The sequence below is a fragment of the Oncorhynchus clarkii genome, chromosome 2, assembly GCF_045791955.1.
Source record: "Oncorhynchus clarkii lewisi isolate Uvic-CL-2024 chromosome 2, UVic_Ocla_1.0, whole genome shotgun sequence".
Classification (NCBI taxonomy): Eukaryota; Metazoa; Chordata; class Actinopteri; order Salmoniformes; family Salmonidae; genus Oncorhynchus; species Oncorhynchus clarkii.
The window spans coordinates 29,562,014-29,585,299 of record NC_092148.1 but is presented as its reverse complement, the minus strand read 5'-3'; the positions used below and the strand labels follow the sequence as shown (position 1 = coordinate 29,585,299).

The 23,286-nt window shown below is 44.1% G+C and overlaps 1 protein-coding gene across 3 annotated transcripts in view; it reads right to left on the bottom strand.

Annotated features, from left to right (window-relative positions):
• LOC139366426 (mannosyl-oligosaccharide 1,2-alpha-mannosidase IC-like) overlaps positions 1-23,286 on the bottom strand; it is a 217,483-nt gene that overhangs the window by 90,540 nt on the left and 103,657 nt on the right. The gene's annotated exons all lie outside the window — the stretch shown is intronic.

Genomic DNA, 23,286 nt, shown 5'->3' with positions numbered 1-23,286 from the left:
CTCCCTCTGATGTCCATGCAAGTCTGTGGACCCCAGCTGAGTCTCCAGAAAGGAGACTTGTGAAGCTGTACTAGAGGCTGGAGCAGTGCATGGGAACCTGTAGGGGCCTGTAGGCTCCAGGCTGTTGCATTTGCTCCAGTGCCAGCAGCAGCAGCAGAGCAGGGCAGCCAGGTCTGCCATCATCCAGCACAAGGAGAAACCTGTTCTGACAGGCGGTCTTCTTCCACAGCGTACAGTCAGAGACTAGCTGGGGAGCTGATCTCTCCTTAATGTACATACTATCACTGTACACTACTGTACCTCTTACATACTATTATCAACTACACGTATAGTAGAGACTGCTTACCTGTTGCACCCCTGCACCTAATATAGGAAGCAGTGAAAATAGGCCGTCATTGTAAATAAGAATTTGTTCTTAACTGACTTGCCTAGTTAAATAAAGGTTAAATATATATATATATATATATATATATATATATCATGATCTACTATATGTGGAATTTTTACAAAACGTGGAACGCAACGTCTGTATTATCTCATGCACGGAGAAACAGTAAGCTTTCAGAATATACTTGTTTTCTGCCACAGATTTCCCTCCTGGAATGTATGCTAGATTTGCTAATGAGACGAGAGAAGCAGGTGGCAACTCCCATTCAATAGATGGTTCCTTGGCAATAACACATAAAATAATAAGACGCTGCACTCCAAACTGTGAAATCTGAATTCATGCATTAATTGCTGTATATATGGTGCATTCGGAAAGTATTCAGACCTCTTGACTTTTTCCACATTTTGTTACGTTACAGCCTTATTCTAAAATGGATTAAGTTAGGTTATTTTCTTCTCATCAATCTACACACAATACCCAATAATGACAAAGCGAAAACAGGTATTTAGACAGTTTATACCTACAGCTCTAGGAAGAGTCTTGGTGGTTCCAAACTCCATTTAAGAATGATGGAGGCCACTGTGTTCTTGGGGACCTTCAATGCTGTAGAGATTTTTTGGTACCCTTCCTCAGCTCTGTGCCTCGACACAATCCTGTCTCGGAGCTCTATGGACAATTCCGTCGACCTTATGGCTTGGTTTTTGCTCTGACATGCACTGTCAACCATGGGACGTTATATTGACAGGTGTGTCTCGTCCTAATATCTATATATTTTTCGTCCTAATATTTATATATTTTTTTATTTTTGTACCAATATTTGAATTGATATATTTCTTTATTCCATTATTTTACATTTAGATTTGTGTATTGTTGTGAATTGTTAGATACTACTGCACCGTTGGAGCTAGGAACACAAGCATTTCGCTACACCCGCAATAACATCTGCTAAATATGTGTATGTGACCAATACAATTGGATTTGATAAGGGTAAATAAATAAATGTAATCCATTTTAGAGTAAGGCTATAAAGTAACAACATTTCGTAAAAAGGAGTCTGAATACTTTCAAAATGCACCATATATAATAACAACTCCACTTTGTCCATGACAGCCAATAGAAGCTCATCATAACACAACCCTTCTTACATGCGTCTCTTAGGGAAAATCTTCTCCATATGCTAGAAGCTAAGTCTTCCTATTCCCTGAGACCTAGCAAAGAAAACATTGTGCTGTGTAGAATATCTGCCTCTAAGAAGACAACTACTGTACAATCCCTTAGAAACAGTAGGTACAGTAGTTAGAATAATACAGTAGGTAGAATAATGAGAGCTATACATATCTACTGCATCTCATTCCTGGTGTTTGTTTAATAACCTCTACAGGATTGGGTTTCCCACCCGCAGGACGGTTGAGCTAACGTAGCCTAATGTGATTAGCATGAGGTTGTAAGTAACCAGAACATTTCCCAGGACATATCTGATGTGGGCAGAAAGCTTACATTCTTATTAATCTAACTGCATTGTCCAATTTACAGTATATTTTACAGTTAAAGAATGCCATGCTATTGTTTGAGTAGAGTGCACAGTTATGAACTTGAAAATGTATTAGGCACATTTGGGCAGTCTTGATAGAACATTTTGAACAGAAATACAATGGTTCATTGGATCAGTCTAAAACTTTGCACATACACTGCTGCCCTCTAGTGGCCAAAATCTAAATTGTGCCTAGATTCCTAAGTCATATATTGGCCTTTCTCTTGCATTTCAAAGATGCTATTATCTTTTACCAGATCTAATGTGTTATATTCTCCTACATTAATTTCACATTTCCACAAACTTCAACGTTTTTCCTTTCAAATGGTATCAAGAATATGCATATCCTTGCTTCAGGTCCTGAGCTACAGGCAATTCGATTTGGGCATGTCATTTTAGGTGAAAATGGAAAAAAAGGGTCCGATCCATAAGAGGTTTCAATGGTGGGAAAAGCATCACATTTGAATGACACTGTATGTGTGAAAGATACCGTATGCCCATCCCCCAGCACACACAAGACTATAATTATGATGATTTGTGTCTTGCTGGAGAGAACGATGGAAACCTTATTGGTTCAACATCAGATCTGTGAGATTGAAAGGAGGGTTGGGACTGGGTCTCCAGGGTGAGAGAAGTGACAAGGGAGGGGGCGGGGGTTGGGAAAGTGACTTGTCACCTGGGGCTCTGTCGCTATGGAGATATACAGTAGATGATATCTTCCACACTGTATGTCACCCATCACAGTGCCTGTGGGATGAGGGGGAAGTAAGCGGGGGTGAGGCGGGTGTGAATGGGTGGGGTTGACCCTTGATTCTGCTTGTATGTATTATTTGACAGTCAGAGTAGAGGCGTCATTTGCCTAGCCCTTCATTTAACCCTGACAAAAAGGTCCTCCCACCTTATTTACCCCTCCCTACTGGCACCTTCACCGAATGCACACTACCCCTGAGACCAGATGCACTCTGGGACATAATTGGAGAGTGGGAAAGAACTGTGTGCTCTCTATACAGGTGGGAGGGCGGTGGATAGAATGGCAATAATGTTAGGGTGCGTCCCAGTTCAACGCCTTCAATAAAAAAAATCTCCGGATAACAGAAAAGGGAGGACTGCGAATGATGGGGCTTCAAGGTCGACTTGACACTCGGAACCATGGTGCCAGCGTGTGTCTCCTGTATGGTTTTTATTCACTGTGACAGTATCTATACAGACTGGCACTCTCTAAAGATGCCTTCAGAATCTTAGGCCTCTCCACGTCTCAGTTTTTTCTCCTACTCACATCATAATAATTCACCCTGGCTATATCAGAAATTCCTATCCATCCGAGGGAAGGGATCGAGGGGATCCACGGACCACCAACTGGTCTCTAAAAGGTTTCCCCTCTGATCCCACCTCTGTGGAAGAGGAGGGAAGAGGACTCTTCAATAATAAATACCCTCAACTTCATCACCTGGGGGCATCGATCGGCTTCTATTGAGCTTCCACATGGCCTTCTCCGTGCTCCATGCTGCTTTTACCACGATTGAAGTGCTTGTGGGTTTCTTCTATAAACGCCTCTGGTTTAAATGGTACCTGGGTGTGCTGTGCGCAAAAGGTCAAGGGGTATTTGGTATTTATTAGGATCCCCATTAGCCGCTGCAAAAGCATCAGTTACTCTTCCTGGGGTCCACATAGGGGATGAGGGGTAGGCCCGTGTCGCATTCTGGGAAGGCTGGTGCTTTTTAATTGCATCTCATGGGAGGAGAGAAAATAAGAAAAGAGGAGGAGGGGCGGCAGAGGTGTACAGACTACCGAGGGGGGATGAAACGAGGGAAATAAAAATATATTTTGAGAAAGGACACAGCGATAAGATAAAGGGCAAGAGGAAATTGCAAAGGGGAGCGAGGAGAGAGTGGGGCGTTCCGTCTCTTTGTGTTGGGGAGAGAGAGAGAGAACTGCCAAAACACTGCGTGTAGACAATCCAATTACTAGCCATAAGAGATGCATTGTTTAAGGATAGAACAACTATTGGAGGACAATATTGTGCTCCACAGGGAAAAGTGATGCTGTGACTGCTAATGTCGTGTTCTTTTCTCCTGTACTGTTATGATCACTATGTTCTCCTCAGCATCTGGCTGCGTTGGGTTTGTGCTGTATGCTACAGTGTGTGCTTAAGTTAGTGATCCACATATTCTAAAGCCGTGGTAATGACATCGCTCACAGTGGATGAACATCCCTTTAAGCCCCTATTAAGGCTTGGGGATGGTTCGCCTCGCATTAGTGAGCATGAAGAGGAAGTGATACTGTCCCCATTTGTTTTAATGAGATACAGGAATGACTTGCATCATTTTCTGATCGATCCACAACAATAAAGCTCTAGGTCAGAAGCTGGCAAAATAGTCAGAGGCTAAAAAAGAGGCCTTACCTTTTCAAAAATAAATAAAAATGAGAGTCATGGTGCAGAAAACAAAAAAAAAGTACATCATCAAAACTCATCGAGTGGACACCTATTGATGTGAAAGACATTGACAAGTTACTGGCACTGTAGGGTCTATGTGTGACAATCTAGAAAACTGGGACATAATCTTGGTTAGCATTTCCATCACCGTTTTTTGTCTCAGTGAGCAGAGACACAAAGGAAGGATTTACTCGTGGGTTTATGTGGCAGTGTTGGCCTGAAGCAACGGTCTGTTTATGAGCAGTTTTACAGAGCGCTTTCAGCCGACCGTTCCTGGAGCTCTCCGCCTAATCCTATTCCTCACAGCAGCCGGAGATCTCGAAGGGTGTTTGCAAGTCACCCCATGTTTTCTTTCTTCCATTTATTCTTCTCTCTTCTGTGATGATGAGGGGGGGAGGTGAAAGAAGGCCAAGGTTTCCAAGGACACATAATGGGCAGACGGGGTTGACATGAAATATATTCTCTCCTCTTTAGCTGCTGCTTCCCAGCCAAGTACAAAGGCGAGGAAATAGCCCTGGGTTCAAAGAGCCCAAAGCCTTGATTGCTATTCACAATGGAGTGGTACTGAATTGATACCTTTCTTTTGTATTTGGAGGGTTTGTAGCCTTGTTTGTTTGACCTAGAGGTTGAACAAAATGAACAATCACCTTGTCCTCTGAAATTTGGTTTGAGTGATTTGGACATGGAATGATACGGTGTTAGGAGTCTGGGGGAGCGAGGGAGAACAGCAACAAGAGTAGGCTATACTTCCGTCTTAAAAAATTCAGGGAATCACTGCCTGGGTGAATTCAAGTGAATGCTAAAGGCTGTATTCAATGAACATTAAAGAGTAAACTCATACACCTTAACGTGATACTAGGTACATGGAGCTGAAAGCATACTATTCAAGATAAGAAAAACTCCAGCACAACGGTCATCTTGATGATTCCCCAAAAAATATGGATCTGTTTAACTGTATTCAATAAACTTAAAGGAAAATAATAATACTGCCTGACCCAGGGATTCCCAAACTCGGGGTCCCCTTTGCTATGTTTCTTCCAGGGCTAATCTGTGGGATTGAGAGTTGATCCAGTACATCACTTTCACCTCCTGTTCTTCCTTTTACATCGTACTCTAGCTCAAACTCTAGCTCTGTTCAAAGACAGGGAACACCTACCGCCTGGTGCTTGCTTCGAATCAGCCTCACAGATAATATGCACGCTTGAAGAAGAATGTCACAAGATTATTTTTAGTTTAAACACTCATAAAACTAGGGCACCAGCGAGAGCTCCCGAGCCAAACTCTCAAAATTATTCAACGTGCTTAAGTGTTTTCTCTGGCAATTCTCTAAATATTAACAAGTGTCCCTGCATGACTTTATGTTACCCTCCCTACTCAGAAAGTTTCTCTCCATATCTATACATATACAAGTATTTTCCTAGCCGCAAGCCTTGGATGTTATGACACTCCTGAAGCCTTCTCATCATCCCTTACTCCAGGCGATCTGCTTCTTCTCTCAGAAGGCAGTGACAGTTGCTGCACATGTCCTTGCCCTTGCCGACTCTGCTGTCCATCAGCTATCCCCCTGTAATGATGTGTGTTGGGCTGGGGCACAACTCTCAAGCTCCAATTCAGACTACAGAAATCTTCTGTCTGCCAGCCAGGGAAGCCTTAACTACCTGTCCAGCTAAATGAGCACTTCAAGCTGACCTAAGATAGTCACTGCACAGTGTGTGTGCACGTGGGCGTTTGCGCGCGTGTGTGTGAGAGAGAGAAAGGGAGAGAGAGAGAGAAAGAAAAAGAAAGGGAATTGAAATTGAGAGAGAGAAAGATACATATTTCCCTCAGATTACACAGATCCACAAAGAATTCGAAAACAAACCCAATTTTGATAAACTCCCATATCTACTGGGTGAAATACCACAGTGTGCCGTCACAGCAGCAAGATGTGTGACCTGTTGCCACATGAAAAGGTCAACCAGTGAAGTGTAAATAAAACCCATATATGTTTATTTATTTTCCCTTTTGTACTTTAACCATTTGCACATCGTTACCATACTGTATATATACATAAGACACTTGAAATGTATTTATTATTTTGGAACTTCTGTGAGTGTAATGTTTACTGTTCATTTGTATTGTTTATTTCACTTTTGTTTATTATCTACATCACTTTCTTTGGCAATGTCAACATATGTTTCCCATGCCAATAAAGCCCCTTGAATTTATATATATATATATATATATATATATATATATATATATATATATATATATATATATATATATATATATATATATATATATAGAGAGAGAGAGCAAGAGAAAAAATATATAAATCAAACTTTATTTGTCACATGCGCAGAATACAACAAGTGTAAACCTTACCGTGAAATGCTTTCTTACAAGCCCTTTACCAACAGTGCAGTTCAAGAAGAGTTAAGAAAAATATTTACTAAATTAATAAAAGAAAAAGTAACACAATAACATAACAATAACAAGGCTATATACAGGGGGTACCGGTACCAAGTCAGTGTGCGGGGGTACAGGATGGAGGTAATTTGTACATGTAGGAAGGGGTGAGGTGACTATGCATAGATAATAAACAGCGAGTAGCAGCAGTGTACAAAAAAAATGGAGAGAGGGGGGGTCAATGTAATAGTCCGGTGGCCATTTGATTAATTGTTCAGCAGTCTTATGGCTTGGGGGTAGAAGCTGTTAAGGAGCCTTTTGGTCCTAGACTTGGCGCTCCGGTACCGCTTGCCGTGCAGAGAAAACAGTCTCTGATTTGAGTGACTGGAGTCTCTGAAAATGTTATGGGCTTTCCTCTGACACCGCCTGGTACAGAGGTCCTGGATTGCAGGAAGCTTGGCCCCAGTGATATACTGGGCCGTACACACTACCCTCTGTAGCGCCTTATGGTGCCGAGCAGTTGCCATACCAGCCGGTGACCACACTGTCAGTTCTCTGACCTCCTCCCTATAGGGTGTTTTTATTACAAATGTGTTTTATTTTACCTTTATTTAACTAGGCAAGTCAGTTAAGAACAAATTCTTATATTCAATGACGGCCTTGGACTAGTAACCGAAAGGTTGCAAGATCGAATCCCTGAGCTGATAAGGTAAAAATCTGTCGTTCTGCCCCTGAACAAGGCAGTTAACCCACTGTATCAAGGCTGTCATTGAAAATAAGAATTTGTTCTTCACTGACTTGCCTAGTTAAATAAAGGTAAAATAAAAAAATTGTACCAAGCTTCAACTTCCTGACTGATGTCTTGAGATGTTGCTTCAATATATCCACATAATTTCCCTCCTCATGATGCCAGTCCCTCCAGCAGCAAAGCACCCCAACAACATGATGCTGCCACCCCCGTGCTTCACAGTTGGGATGGTGTTCTTCGGCTAGCAAGCCTCTCCCTTTTTCCTCCAAATATAACAATGGTCATCATGGCCAAAAAGTTCTATTTTTGTTTCATCAGACCAGAGGACATTTCTCCAAAAAGTATGATCTTTGTCCCGATGAGCAGTTGCAAACCGTAGTCTGGCTTATTTGTGGCTGTTTTGGAACAGTGGCTACTTCCTTGCTGGGCGGCCTTTCAGGTTATGTCGATATAGTGCTCATTTTACTGTGGATATACAGTGGGGCAAAAAAGTATTTAGTCAGCCACCAATTGTGCAAGTTCTCCCACTTAAAAAGATGAGAGGCCTGACATTTTCATCATAGGATCACTTCAACTATGACAGACAAAATGAGAAAAAAAATTCAGGAAATCACATTGTAGGATTTTTAATGAATTTATTTGCAAATTATGGTGGAAAATAAGTATTTGGTCAATAACAAAATTTCATCTTAATACTTTGTTATATACCCTTTGTTGGCAATGACAGAGGTCAAATGTTTACTGTAAGTCTTCACAAGGTTTTCACACACTGTTACTGGTATTTTGGCCCATTCCTCCATGCAGATCTCCTCTAGAGCAGTGATGTTTTGGGGCTGTTGCTGGGCAACACGGACTTTCAACTCCCTCTATTTTCTATGGGGTTGAGATCTGGAGACTGGCTAGGCCACTCCAGGACCTTGAAATGCTTCTTACGAAGCCACTCCCTCGTTGCCCGGGCGTTGTGTTTGGGATCATTGTCATGCTGAAAGACCCAGCCACGTTTCATCTTCAATGCCCTTGCTGATGGAAGGTTTTCACTCAAAATCTCACAATACATGGCCCCATTCATTCTTTCCTTTACACGGATCAGTCGTCTTGGTCCCTTTGCAGAAAAACAGCCCCAAAGCATGATGTTTCCACCCCCATGCTTCACAGTAGGTGTGGTAGGTATGCAACTCACCATTCTTTGTCCTCCAAACACGACGAGATGAGTTTTTACCAAAAAGTTATATTTTGGTTTCATCTGACCATATGGCATTCTCCCAATCTTCTTCTGGATCATCCAAATGCTCTCTAGCAAACTTCAGACGGGCCTGGACATGTACTGGCTTAATTAAGCAGGGGGACACGTCTGGCACTGCAGGATTTGAGTCCCTGGTGGCGTAGTGTGTTACTGATGGTAGGCTTTGTTACTTTGGTCCCAGCTCTCTGCAGGTCATTCACTAGGTCCCCCCATGTGGTTCTGGGATTTTTGCTCACCGTTCTTGTGATCATTTTGACCCCACGGGGTGAGATCGAGGTGGTCTTGTATGTCTTCCATTTTTGTTTCTGGTGTCCTTTGACAGCTCTTTAGTCTTGGCCATAATGGAGTTTGGAGTGTGACTGTTTGAGGTTGTGGACAGGTGTCTTTTATACTGATAACAAGTTCAAACAGGTGCCATTAATACAGGTAACGAGTGGAGGACAGAGGAGCCTCTTAAAGAAGAAGTTACAGGTCTGTGAGAGCCAGAAATCTTGCTTGTTTGTAGGTGACCAAATACTTATGTTCCTCCCTATTTTGCAAATAAATTCATAAAAAATCCTACAATGTGATTTTCTGGATTTTTTTCCCTCATTTTGTCTGTCATAGTTGAAGTGTACCTATGATGAAAATTACAGGCCTCTCATCTATTTAAGTGGGAGAACTTGCACAATTGGTGGTTGACTAAATACTTTTTTGCCCCACTGTAGATACTTTTGTACCTGTTTCCTCTAGCATCTTCACAAGGTCCTTTGCTGTTGTTCTGGGATTGATTTGCACTTGTCGCACCAAAGTACGTTCATCTCTAGGAGACAGAAAGCGTCTCCTTCCTGAGCGGTATGACGGCTGTGTGGCCCCATGGTGTTTATACTTGTGTACTATTGTTTGTACAGATGAACCTGGTACTATCAGGCATTTGGTTATTGCTCCCAAGGATGAACCAGACTTGTGGAGGTCTACAATTTTTTTCTGAGGTATTAGCTGATTTCTTTTGATTTTCCCATGATGTCAAGCAAAGAGGCACTGAGTTTGAAGGTAGGCCTGGAAATACATCCACAGGTACACCTCCAATTGACTCAAATGATGTCAATTAGCCTATCAGAAGCTTCAGCAGCCATGACATCATTTTCTGGAATTTTCCAAGCTGTTTAAAGGCACAGTCAACTTAGTGTATGTAAACTTCTGACCCACTGGAATTGTGATACAGTGAATTATACGTGAAATATCTGTCTGTAAACAATTGTTGGAAAATGACTTGTGTCATGCACAAAATAGATGTCCTAACCGACTTGCCAAAACTATAGTTTGTTAACAAGAAATTTGTGGAGTGGTTGAAAAACAAGTTGTAATGACTCCAACCTAAGTGTATGTAAACTTTAAACTTATTTTATTAGAATGTAACTTCTCCTAAGAAACGTCAAACTAAAAAGGTGGGTGATTGTGGCTGCGATGAATTCATTAGACACACACACAGGTTTGTTTTACTATCCTTGAGGACAAACAATTGATTCCCATTCACAAGCCTATTTTCCCAATCCCCTAACCCTTAATAATCCTTTACTGCAGTGGGCTAAATCAGGGTCACACAGAGTGTTTCTTGGTAGTCAAACAAATGTACTTTGAAACAAAAGTATACACCTCACACACATGGTTATGGGCCCAAAAAAAGAATGCACCTGTACCATGTCAGATGTACTGTGGAGTTGAAATGTATTCAATTTGAAGTTTGCATCCCAATATTACACTTTATATACGTCACAGAGGACTGAAATATAACAGAACTGTTTGACATAGAAACAACAGATTTATTTTTATTTTTATTAATTATGAAATTATGAAAAACATTCTACCAATTAGGCCACTAGAGGGCACTTTGGTCATTCAACTGCAGGAAAGGGCTACCCTAAACCTAATTGTAACCCTAACCCCTAAGCCTAAAATAGCCTTTTTCCTTGTGGGGACCAGCGAAATGCACACATTTCTCTGAAATGTCCTTGTTTTACTATCCTTGTGAGGACTTCTGGTCCCCAAGGACAGCAAAACCAAAAACACATACACACACACACACAAGCTAATCTGCCAGTGTGACACATTATGTCTCTCCTTTACCAGTCAAAGGCATTACATGAAGAACAACATTTCTCATACCACATTAAAGATTAAACCAACCTTCCATACTATCATAGGGATTTCAATTCCATAACAGATCCAATTTCAATGTGTCTTGATTGAGTATGTCAACATCATTCCTCGATTGTACTCGGCATATCAACAGCACTCATTTCATTTCTCTAAGAATCCGGCCATGACACATTTAGAAGACTTGTTGTCCAATTTGCCTTGTCTGTGTAAATAGAAAGCTGAGTAAATAGATGTCTGTCAAATATAACAAAACTAACAAAGAACCATCTGAGGCTCAGAGACCAAATTAAACGCGATCGCCAATAAAATACATATTCATAAACGACAGAAAAGACCGTCAAATGTATCACACGGAATAAGGTTTTGAAGACATAAGAAAGCTCATGAAATATTATTATTACATTTTCTACACATATTTAACCCATCATTTGTGTTGCCACAAAACTACCTTCATACTTCCATTAATGTGTATGGGTTACCTTCAGACGAGTCCCGTGACACTTGTAACGCCATTGTGTCCGAGAGTCTCATCTTTCCATAGACTGGTCCTATTAGTTTTGTAGGCCAAACCGTTCGGCCGCTACAGACGTTTTCGTGAGAAGACCGATTTTCAGAATATCTCCTGGTCTGACAAATAGAGCTGCAGCTCTTCCACTTTCCACCGCAGATGCGAAAGGGCAACACAGGCGGATGCAGTGGATTGAGTTGCAGCCTATGCAAAAACAAAACAGATACACTATACATGCAAAAGACTGTGGACAGCCCTTCAAATTAGTGGATTTGTCTATTACCAGCCACACCCATTGCTGACAGGAGTATAAAATATTTTGTCGGGAGCTTCATGAAATGGGTTTCCAAGGCCGAGCAGGGTAAAACTAACCTGTCTCACGACGGTCTAAACCTAGCTCACGCTTCCTATTAGTGGGTGAACAATCCAACGCTTGGTGAATTCTGCTTCACAATGATAGGAAGAGCCGACATCGAAGGATCAAGCCTAAGCTCAGCATGCACAATGCCAAGTGATGGCTGGAATGGTGTAAAGCTCGCCACCATTGGACTTTGGAGCAGTGGAAACGTGTTCTCTGGAGTGATGAATCAAGCTTCACCATCTGGCAGCCCAACAGACTAATCTGAGTTTGGCGGATGCCAGGAGAACGCCAGCTGCCACAATGCATAGTGCCAACTGTATAGTTTGGTGGAGGAGGAATAATGGTTTGGGGCTGTTTTTCATGGTCGGGCTAGGCCCCTTTGTTCCATTGAAGGGAAATCTTAACGCTACAGCATACAATGATATTCTAGATAATTCTGTGCTTCCAACTTTGTGGCAACAGTTAGGGGATGGCCCTTTCCTGTTTCAGCATGACAATGCCCCCGTGCACAAAGGTAGATCCATACAGAAATGGTTTGTCGAGATTGGTGTGGAAGAACTTGACTGGCCTGCACAGAGCCCTGACATCAACCCCATCGAACACCTTTGGGATGAATTGGAACGCTGACTGCCAGCCAGGTCTAATCGCCCATCACCAGTGCCCTACATCACTAATGCTCTTGTGGCTGAATGGAAGCAGGTCCCCGCAGCAATGTTCCAACATCTAGTGACAAGCCTTCCCAGAACAGTCAATAGACTCTCAAGGATTAATCAGCAGGTCTAAGTAAACAGTGATTGAAGCTCGTACAACTACGACAACTGCTTCAGCATTCAACAATGTGATATGACATTCATGATTCAACTTGACTTTGAAATTATTTTTTTTACATTAGATACACCTATGATACAACTAGGAGTTAGAGATTATGCTGCCACTTATCTTTCCCTATATTTCAAACTGAGCATTGGAACAACATAAAATTGTGTATAATACGTGTAGAATAATCATAAAATCACTTGTTCTTGCCTGGTTCCTGTCATAGGCCACTTTGTGTAAAGTGTTACCTACTTATCATTCTGAAAGTTATAGCAAATATGTGTGGGTCTTTGAAAAAAATGTTAATAAGGAATTTTAATGATGAAATGCTTTTAAAAAGCTGTAAATGAGGTGGGGTTGGTCAGAACAAATCAATGTACTGTAAACTCCCACGTGAAGTGCACTCCCACACATAAACACAAGAGCCTTCAGCACTTAGAGTTCTACTGTGCCATTACTCGCCCACAACTTTGTGAAAAATGTGAGAATGAACTTGCACTTAATATGTTTGAGTAAAATCCTCGGTATCCTCTCTCTGTAGTTGTCCAGCAGCACTACAACCTTTTCATGGGCAAAGAGGGGAAAGCGTGATGTCTTAAAACCGTGAATCATAAAGAGAGAAGGAAAACAGAGAAGAAAAAGGAGGATGCAGAGAAAGAGGATGGGGAGAGAAGAGAGGCAGCAGCAGATGGGTTCTACCTCTCGATCAGGGGCGTTGACTGAGTCTGGAGTGAGAGAGAGAGCAGGAGGGACGTTCCAGTGACTCTTCAGCATATTTACAACATGCTTGTGACAAGTAGGCTAACTGACGATCCAATCTCACCCCATCTCTGTTTAGTCATGGGATTAAATTAAAAGAACACAGCATCCAATTTCACACCTGGCTTCCTCCAACGTAGCACTCCTCCAGCACAGTGTGACAGTCACCCACAGGACAACCTCTCGCCTCTCCCTTCCCACATGTTCGTCAGTATTAGTAAACGGGGCGTGGAGAGAGAAAACCATGTCAGATTTCCAACGGAATGGAAGTTAATTTGCTTAGTGGGATTAGCGATATTGGGTTGAAGTAGTAAGCCGATCTCTTTCCCCAGAGACTTGAAAGAATAGACACAATTTTGAGAGACAAATTTACTGATGACTGATTTCGATAAGCTATCTTCTCTGCGTATATCTGGCTGATCAGTATAGGGGATATTTATTTCAGAGGCTAATTACGTTACTCAGATAAAGGAAGCAATTAAATGATAAACACCAGTAGGAATTTGGTGACCTCTAACCTCTAATAGCTGCTGTCTGTGTTATTTCTACATTTCATTGCATAATGGTACCTTAAGTGGTACTGTGTAATTAGGTCGAGCAACAATTTCAATACTATTTAGAAGATTTAAGATCTTCCCATGTGTTAGGTCTACAAAGCTGCTTTAAAATAGAATGTACTGTCACGACTTCCGCCGAAGTCGGCTCCTCTCCTTGTTCGGGCGGCGTTCGGCGTCACCGGCTTCCTAGCCATCGCCGCTCCTTTTTTCATATATCCATTTGTCTTGTCTTGTTTTCATACACACCTGGTTTTCATTTCCCCAATCAACCTATGTGAATTTAACCCTCAGTTTCCCATCATGTTTTGTGTGTAATTGTTTTCATGTCTTGTGATATTCGTTTAGCGTTTTACTTTATTGTTCCGTTTTTTTAAGAGCGTTTGTTTTGTTGTGCTCCCGGTTTGGAACTATAATAAAGTGTGGTTTATTTATCATACTCTGCTCTCCTGCACCTGACTTCGCCTTCATACACATCTTGACAGAATTACACACCCATTGAATGGAGTCAGCAGGATCAGGTACCCCAGTTAGAGGGGTCGAGCGTCCAGGAACATTCAGCCATGCTACATCATCTTGGTGCCATGATGGATCGCGTTGTCCAGACCCTGGACCGCTGGGAGAGACAGGAGGTCTCCAGTGCCTCGACCAGCACAACCGGGGTTGTCTCCACCCATTCCATCCGAAGAGAATTCCGGGGGGATGCGTCTCTCCCTTCCCAGGGAGTATGATGGTACGGCAGCACAGTGCCAGGGATTCTTGTTACAACTGGACCTCTACCTGGCCAATGTGCACCCAGCTCCCTCGGGAAGGGAGAGAGTGGCCGCTCTCGTCTCCTGCCTCACAGGAAGAGCGCTGGAGTGGGCAAACGCCGTTTGGAGAGGAGACACGGCTCCAGACCACTTCGAGGATTTCACGGGGGAGAGGCTCTTTCATTTGAGGCAGGGGACGAGGAGCGCCCAGGACTTCGCCCTTGAATTCCGAACCTTGGCCGCCGGAGCAGGCTGGCCTGCAGGGAGGCCACCATTACCTTTGACCAACTGGTGGATTTGTCCATCCGGTTGGCTAACCTGCTGGTCACCCACGGATGTTCAGAGGGGGCTCTGTTGGTTTCATCATCCAGCAACCCCGCTCCGGTGCCCATGGAGTTAGGAGGTGCGGCGCATAGGGAGACGGGAGGAGGAGCCATCACGTGCGCCATCTGTGGCCGCAGAGGACACACTGCCGGTCGGTGCCATGTTGGTTCCTCTGGGAGTCGAGGCAACAGGCAGGGCACTCTGGCAGCACCCCAGGTGAGTTTGCACCACACTCATCCAGAGTCCTCTGTTGATCAACTGTTTGTGCCCGTTTGTTTCCCTGAGTTATCCTCACATTCCCAGCATAAGGCACTCGTCGATTCAGGAGCAGCTGGGAATTTTATCGACAGAGCATTAGCCATTAGGTTAGGGATCCCCATTTTTCCTATAGTTAGACCCTTCCAGGTACACGCTCTAGATAGTCGACCATTAGGGTCTAATCAGGGACGCCACCATCTCCTTGGCCATGATCATGCAGGGGAATCATGAGGAGAGAATCAGTCTCTTTCTCACTGACTCACCTGCATTTCCTGTGGTACTAGGCCTTCCCTAGTTGGCTCTGCATAACCCCACTATTTCCTGGCAACAGAGGGCTCTCACGGGGTGGTCGCGAGAGTGCTCAGGGAGGTGTGTAGGGGTTTCCGTTGGTGCTACTACGGTGGAAAGTCCAGATCAGGTCTCCACCGCGCACATCCCCCCAGAATATGCCGATTTGGCTCTCGCCTTCTGTAAAAAGAAGGCGACTCAATTACCACCTCATCGACGGGGGGGGATTGTGCGATAAATCTCCTGGCAGACGCTGTGCTTCCCAGGAGTCACGTGTATCCCCTGTCGCAAGCAGAGACGGTGGCTATGGATACATTTGTCTCTGAGGGTACATTCGGCCCTCCACTTCACCTGCCTACTCAAGTTTATTTTTTGTGAAGAAGAAGGATAGAGGTTTACGCCCGTGCATTGACTATTGAGGTCTCAATCTAATCACCGTGGGGTACAGTTAGCCGCTACCTCTTATTGCTACGGCGATTGAGTCAATGCATGGGGTGCGCTTCTTCACGAAACTGGATCTCAGGAGTGCGTATAACCTGGTGCGTATCCGGGAGGGAGACGAGTTGAAGACAGCGTTCAGTACTACCACAGGGCATTATGAGTACCTTGTCATGCCATACGGGTTGAAGAATGCTCCATCAGTTTTCCAATCCTTTGTAGACAAGATTTTCAGGGACCTGCACGGGCAGGGTGTAGCGGTGTATATCGATGACATTCTGATTTACTCCGCTACACGCGCCGAGCATGCGTCTTTGGTGCGCAAGGTACTTGGACGACTGTTGGAGCATGACCTGTTTGTCAAGGCTGAGAAATGCCTGTTATTTCAGCAGGCCATCTCCTTCCTAGGGTATCGCATTTCCACATCAGGGGTGGAGATGGAGAGTCACCGCATTTCAGCCGTATGTAATTGGCCGACTCCCACCACGGCAAAGGAGGTGCAGCAATTTTTAGGGTTTGCCCATTACTACCGGAGATTTATCTGGGGTTTTGGCCAGGTTGCTGCGCCCATTACCTCACTGCTGAAGGGGGGTCCTGTAATGTTGCAGTGGTCGGCTGAGGCGGACAGGGCCTTTGGGCAGCTAAGAGCTCTGTTTACCTCGGCTCCCGTGTTGGCCCATCCGGATCCCTCTTTGGCGTTCATAGTGGAGGTGGACGAGTCCTAGGCTGGGATAGGAGCTGTGGTCTCACAGCGCTCGGGCACGCCACCGAAACTCCGCCCCTGTGCTTTCTTCTCGAAGAAGCTCAGTCCAGCTGAGCTTAACTATGATGTGGGAGACCGGGAGTTGTTGGCTGTGGTTAAAGCGTTGAAAGCATGGAGACATTGGCTTGAGGGGGCTAAACACCCTTTCCTCATCTGGACTGACCACCGCAACCTGGAGTACATCCGGGCAGTGAGGAGACTGAATCCTCGTCAGGCAAGGTGGGCCATGTTCTTTACCCGTTTTGTGTTTACCTTGTCCTACAGACCAGGTTCCCAGAATAAGAAGGCAGACGCACTGTCCAGACTGTATGACACAGAGGAGCGGCCCATGGATCAGACTCCCATACTCCCGGCCTCCCGCCTGGTAGCGCCGGTCGTGTGGGATCTGGATGCGGACATTGAGCAGGAGATACGTACCCCTCCAGTGTCCCGTTGGGCGTAAGTACGTTCTGTCTGCTGTCCGTGACCAGTTGATCTCTTGGGCCCACCCGTCTCCCTCCTCTGGTCATCCGGGGATTGGTCAGACGGTGCGCTGTCTGACTGGGAAGTACTAGTGGCCCACTTTGGCAAAGGACGTGAGGGTGTACATTTCCTCCTACTCGGTGTGTGCCCAGTGTAAGGCTCCGAGACACCTGCCCAGAGGTAAGTTACATCCCTTACCCGTTCCACAACGACCTTGGTCACATCTGTCATCTGTCAGTTTCACAGGGAAATACCACGATCCTGGTCCTGTCGTCTCCTCCCTCTGCCTGGTCTCCCTACGGCCCTACAGACTGCTGAGGCCCTGTTTACACGTCTTCCGGCACTACGGGGTGCCTGAGGATATAGCGTCGGATCGGGGTTCCCAGTTCCCGTCGAGAGTATGGAGGGCGTTCATGGAACATCTGTGGGTCTCGAACAGCCTTACCTCAGGTTTTCACCCCGAGAGTAACGGGCAGGTAGAGAGAGTCAACCAGGATGTGGAAAGATTTCTGAGGTCCTATTGCCAGGACCGGCCGGGGGAGTGGGCAGCATTCATGCCCTGGGCCGAGATGGCACAGAACTCGCTTCGCCACTCTTCCACTAACCTCTCCCCCTTTCAGTGTGTATTGGGGTACCAGCCGGTTCTGGCACCATGGCATCAGGGTCAGACCGATACTCCTGTGGTGGACGACTGGTTTAGGCGCGCGGAGGAGACATGGGAGGCCGCTCGTGTCCATCTCCAGCGAGCGGCGTGTCGTTAGACACCAGCACGGACCGTCACCGCAGTGAGATCCCTTTGTTCGCACCGGGGGACCGGGTCTGGCTCTCGACCCGTAACCTGCCCCTCCACCTGCCCTGCCGGAAGCTGGGTCCGCGGTTTGTGGGGCCATTTAAAGTCCTGAGGAGAGTGAACGAGGTATGTTACAGATTACAACTTCCCTCTTATTATCGTATTAACCCCTCGTTCCATGTGTCTCTCCTCAGGCCGGTGGTGGCTGGTCCGCTCCAGGAACCTGAGGTGCGGGAGGTCCCTCAGCCCCCTTTGGACATCGAGGGGGCCCCGGCGTACATCGTTCGTTCCATCCTGGATTCGAGGCGTCGGGTGGGGGGCCTTCAGTACCTCGTGGAGTGGGAGAGGTACGGACCGGAGGAGAGGTGCTGGGTTCCGGTTGCAGATATTTTGGATCCTGAACTACTGCGGGAGTGTCACCGTCGCCGGCCGGATCGTCCTGCACCTCGTCCTCCGGGTCGTCCTCAAGGCCGGTGTTGGCGCGCTGCTGGGGCCGCGCGTCAAGGGGGGGGGGGGGGGTACTGTCACGACTTCCGCTGAAGTTGGCTCCTCTCCTTGTTCGGGCGGCGTTCGGCGTCACCGGCTTTCTCGCCATCGCCGCTCCTTTTTTCATATCTCCATGTGTCTTGTCTTCATACACACCTGGTTTTCATTTCCCCAATCAATCTACTTGTATTTAACCCTCTGTTTCCCATCATGTTTTGTGTGTAATTGTTTTCATGTCTTGTGATGTTCGTTTAGCGCTTTACTTTATTGTTCCGTTTTTTGAGTGCGTTTGTTTTGTTGTGCTCCCGGTTTGGAACTATAATATAGTGCACTTTATTTATTATACTCTGCTCTCCTGCACCTGACTTCGCCTTCATACACATCTTTGTACAGATACAGTGCCTTGCGAAAGTATTCGGCCCCCTTGAACTTTGCGACCTTTTGCCACATTTCAGGCTTCAAACATAAAGATATAAAACTGTATTTTTTTGTGAAGAATCAACAACAAGTGGGACACAATCATGAAGTGGAACGACATTTAATGGATATTTCAAACTTTTTTAACCTCTTTGATCTCTAGGGGCGCTATTTCATTTTTGGATAAAAAACGTTCCCGTTTTAAGCGCGATATTTTGTCACGAAAAGATGCTCGACTATGCATATTCTTGACAGTTTTTGAAAGAAAACACTCTGAAGTTTCAGAATCTGCAAAGATATTGTCTGTAAGTGCCCCAGAACTCATTCTACAGGCGAAACCAAGATGATGCGTCAACCAGGAAATGAGCAGAATTTCTGAAGCTCTGTTTTCCATTGTCTCCTTATATGGCTGTGATTGCGCAAGGAATGAGCCTACACTTTCTGTCGTTCCCCCAAGGTGTTAGCAGCATTGTGACGTATTTGTAGGCATATCATTGGAAGATTGACCATAAGAGACTACATTTTCCAAGTGTCCGCCTGGTGTCCTGCGTGGAATTTGGTGCGCAATTGCCAGCTGCTTGTACTTTTCCATTTGATTGAGGGGAGAAACCATGCTTCCAAGAACGATATATCAATGAAGAGATATGTGAAAAACACCTTGAGGATTGATTCTAAACAACGTTTGCCATGTTTTCAGTCGATATTATGGAGTTAATTTGGAAAAAAGTTCGCGTTTTGAGGACTGAATTTTCGGGTTTTTTTGGTAGCCAAATATGATGTATAAAACGGAGCTATTTCTAATACACAAAGAATATTTTTGGAAAAACTGAGCATCTGCTATCTAACTGAGAGTATCCTCATTGAAAACATCAGAAGTTCTTCAAAGGTAAATTATTTTATTTGAAGGCTTTTATGTTTTTGTTGAAATGTTGCGTGCTGGATGCTAACGCTAATGCTAACGCTAAATGCTACACTAGCTAGCTACTTTTACACAAATTATTGTTTTCCTATGGTTGAGAAGCATATTTTGAAAATCTGAGATGACAGTGTTGTTTACAAAAGGCTAAGCTTGAGAGATGGCATATTTATTTCATTTAATTTGCGATTTTCATGAATAGTTAACGTTGCGTTATGGTAATGAGATTGAGTCTGTATTCCTGATACCGGATCCGGGATGGGGAGATCAGAGAGGTTAACAAATCAAAAACTGAAAAATTGGGCGTGCAAAATTATTCAGCCCCTTTACTTTCAGTGCAGCAAACTCTCTCCAGAAGTTCAGTGAGGATCTCTGAATGATCCAATGTTGACCTAAATGACTAATGATGATAAATACAATCCACCTGTGTGTAATCAAGTCTCCGTATAAATGCACCTGCACTGTGATAGTCTCAGAGGTCCGTTAAAAGCGCAGAGAGCATCCTGAAGAACAAGGAACACACCAGGCAGGTCCGAGATACTGTTGTGAAGAAGTTTAAATCCAGATTTGGATACAAAAAGATTTCCCAAGCTTTAAACATCCCAAGGAGCACTGTGCAAGCGATAATATTGAAATGGAAGGAGTATCAGACCACTGCAAATCTACCAAGACCTGGCCGTCCCTCTAAACTTTCAGCTCATACAAGGAGAAGACTGATCAGGGATGCAGCCAAGAGGCCCATGATCACTCTGGATGAACTGCAGAGATCTACAGCTGAGGTGGGAGACTCTGTCCATAGGACAACAATCAGTCGTATATTGCACAAATCTGGCCTTTATGGAAGAGTGGCAAGAAGAAAGCCATTTCTTAAAGATCCATAAAAAGTGTTGTTTAAAGTTTGCCACAAGCCACACCAAACATGTGGAAGAAGGTGCTCTGGTCAGATGAAACCAAAATTGAACTTTTTGGCAACAATGCAAAACGTTATGTTTGGCGTAAAAGCAACACACCATCCCCACTGTCAAACATGGTGGTGGCAGCATCATGGTTTGGGCCTGCTTTTCTTCAGCAGGGACAGGGAAGATGGTTAAAATTGATGGGAAGATGGATGGAGCCAAATACAGGACCATTCTGGAAGAAAACCTGATGGAGTCTGCAAAAGACCTGAGACTGGGACGGAGATTTGTCTTCCAACAAGACAATGATCCAAAACATAAAGCAAAATCTACAATGGAATGGTTCAAAAATAAACATATCCAGGTGTTAGAATGGCCAAGTCAAAGTCCAGACCTGAATCCAATCGAGAATCTGTGGAAAGAACTGAAAACTGCTGTTCACAAATGCTCTCCATCCAACCTCACTGAGCTCGAGCTGTTTTGCAAGGAGGAATGGGAAAAAATGTCAGTCTCTCGATGTGCAAAACTGATAGAGACATACCCCAAGCGACTTACAGCTGTAATCGCAGCAAAAGGTGGCGCTACAAAGTATTAACTTAAGGGGGCTGAATAATTTTGCACGCCCAATTTTTCAGTTTTTGATTTGTTAAAAAAGTTTGAAATATCCAATAAATGTCGTTCCACTTCATGATTGTGTCCCACTTGTTGTTGATTCTTCACAAAAAAATACAGTTTTATATCTTTATGTTTGAAGCCTGAAATGTGGCAAAAGGTCGCAAAGTTCAAGGGGGCCGAATACTTTCGCAAGGCACTGTATTTCTTTAAAGGACCTTTCAGGCAGCTACCATAAAGGTTCTTTACCAGAATGATCATAATGATAACCCATACACAGATGGTTACTTACAGATGTAACATTTTAATTTGAGTCCATTTGCTACTGGAGGAAAATAATCCTGCAGCAAAAGGAAATGTGAATTTGTCACGTAGAGTAGGCCAGAAGGCTATACTGGAAAACCTAACCTCTATCAAAATAAAAAAGATGGCGGAACCGCAAAAGTTCTTCTGTGCTTCAGGGTGTTTATTTACAAAGTGATTCCGGAACAAAAACAAAACAACAGTACTGCCACCAAACATATACCTTATGGGACAGCTAAAAACAATGCTGGCCCATTCACAGCTCAATCCAAAATGGCCTCTCCATGAACTGAAAGAGAGGCTCCTTTTGTAGGGCTAGCCCCTCCCCTCAGACCAATTAACACTAATTAATTAAGCAATTACCTAGTCAAACCTACATTTTCCATTAATTAATCATACTGAAGTATATCCATTGCAACATGTTTATGAAACAATATCGCAACATAACAGTTACAAAATGACAACTACTGACAGTGTCTTTCAATATGCACATTTACATTAATGAGCCATTTGGGACAGGCACTACAAAATCAGCCCCAATTCCCTTAGCTTGGGTCCTTATCCAGCATACCCGGAAGCTACAGAGATAGAGAGAGGAACAGAACAAACACACAACGCGCTCATCCATAACATCGATAGGTAAAATACATATTGCTTGTATTAAATATGAACATTGACATAAGTGTGAAATGTATGTACTAAGACAGAGAAGTTAACAATGTGGGTCGACACACAAGTTACCTTATCTGATAATGGAGCAGGGAGGAGTGATGAATGTGTGTGTGCGTTAAAGAACCAAATGCTGCCCGCGGCCAGTGACAGACTTCTACGTCACAGAATTATTATGTGGATTGTGATGAATTGACATTTTAGCAGGGGTTGATACATTTTTCGTAAGGGAAAATCAAGTTTGAACTTTCAAAATGGAAATGACTAACTTTAGAAGCCTTTTAAAACCTTAAATAAGCAAGTTTTAAATGTCCTGCAGGTTGATCAAATTAAATCCTACATCTGTAGGGCTATGAAATACAACCGGATATCATGCAAAGGGTTGGATAAGGTCCCTTTTGTCGGTCTTAATTCCAACACATGGGGAGAGAAGGCAGAGTTATCACCCTATTTGCATAATGCATGACATTTACATGAATACTACAGTACAGACACATTTACATGAATACTACAGTACAGTCACATTTACATGCATGTTCCATTTGGAAGACACATTATTGTATTACTACGACACGATGAGAGAGAAAGAAGAGATGCCATCAAACCTCAGAGAGAAAGGTTAGCATTGTCTCACAATTAGACAGGATGTGGATGAACTCAGTCGTGTCAGACAGACAAAGGCCCGCCAACCCAATCCTCATTAAAAGCTGATCACACTTTTATTAAGAGCTTTATCACAGGATATCCTGTCGCTCAGACACGTGTGTGTGTGTGTGTGTGTACACGTGTCATTAGGGACCTGAGGAACCTTCTGGTACCATGTCTGATTAATGCCCACACAATGACAAGGTGGTATAAAGGCTGCTGGGACAGATCACAGTCTGATGCACCTGGAAAGAACCATTCTGACAGGTGGGTTCATACACACCGACAAGTGGGGAATGCACATGACATGCACTGGTAGTCAGGAAGCCTATGGAAGGCCTTTTCCACCTAGAGTAAAACCATATGCAACACAACAAAGATGATTAAATAATGGT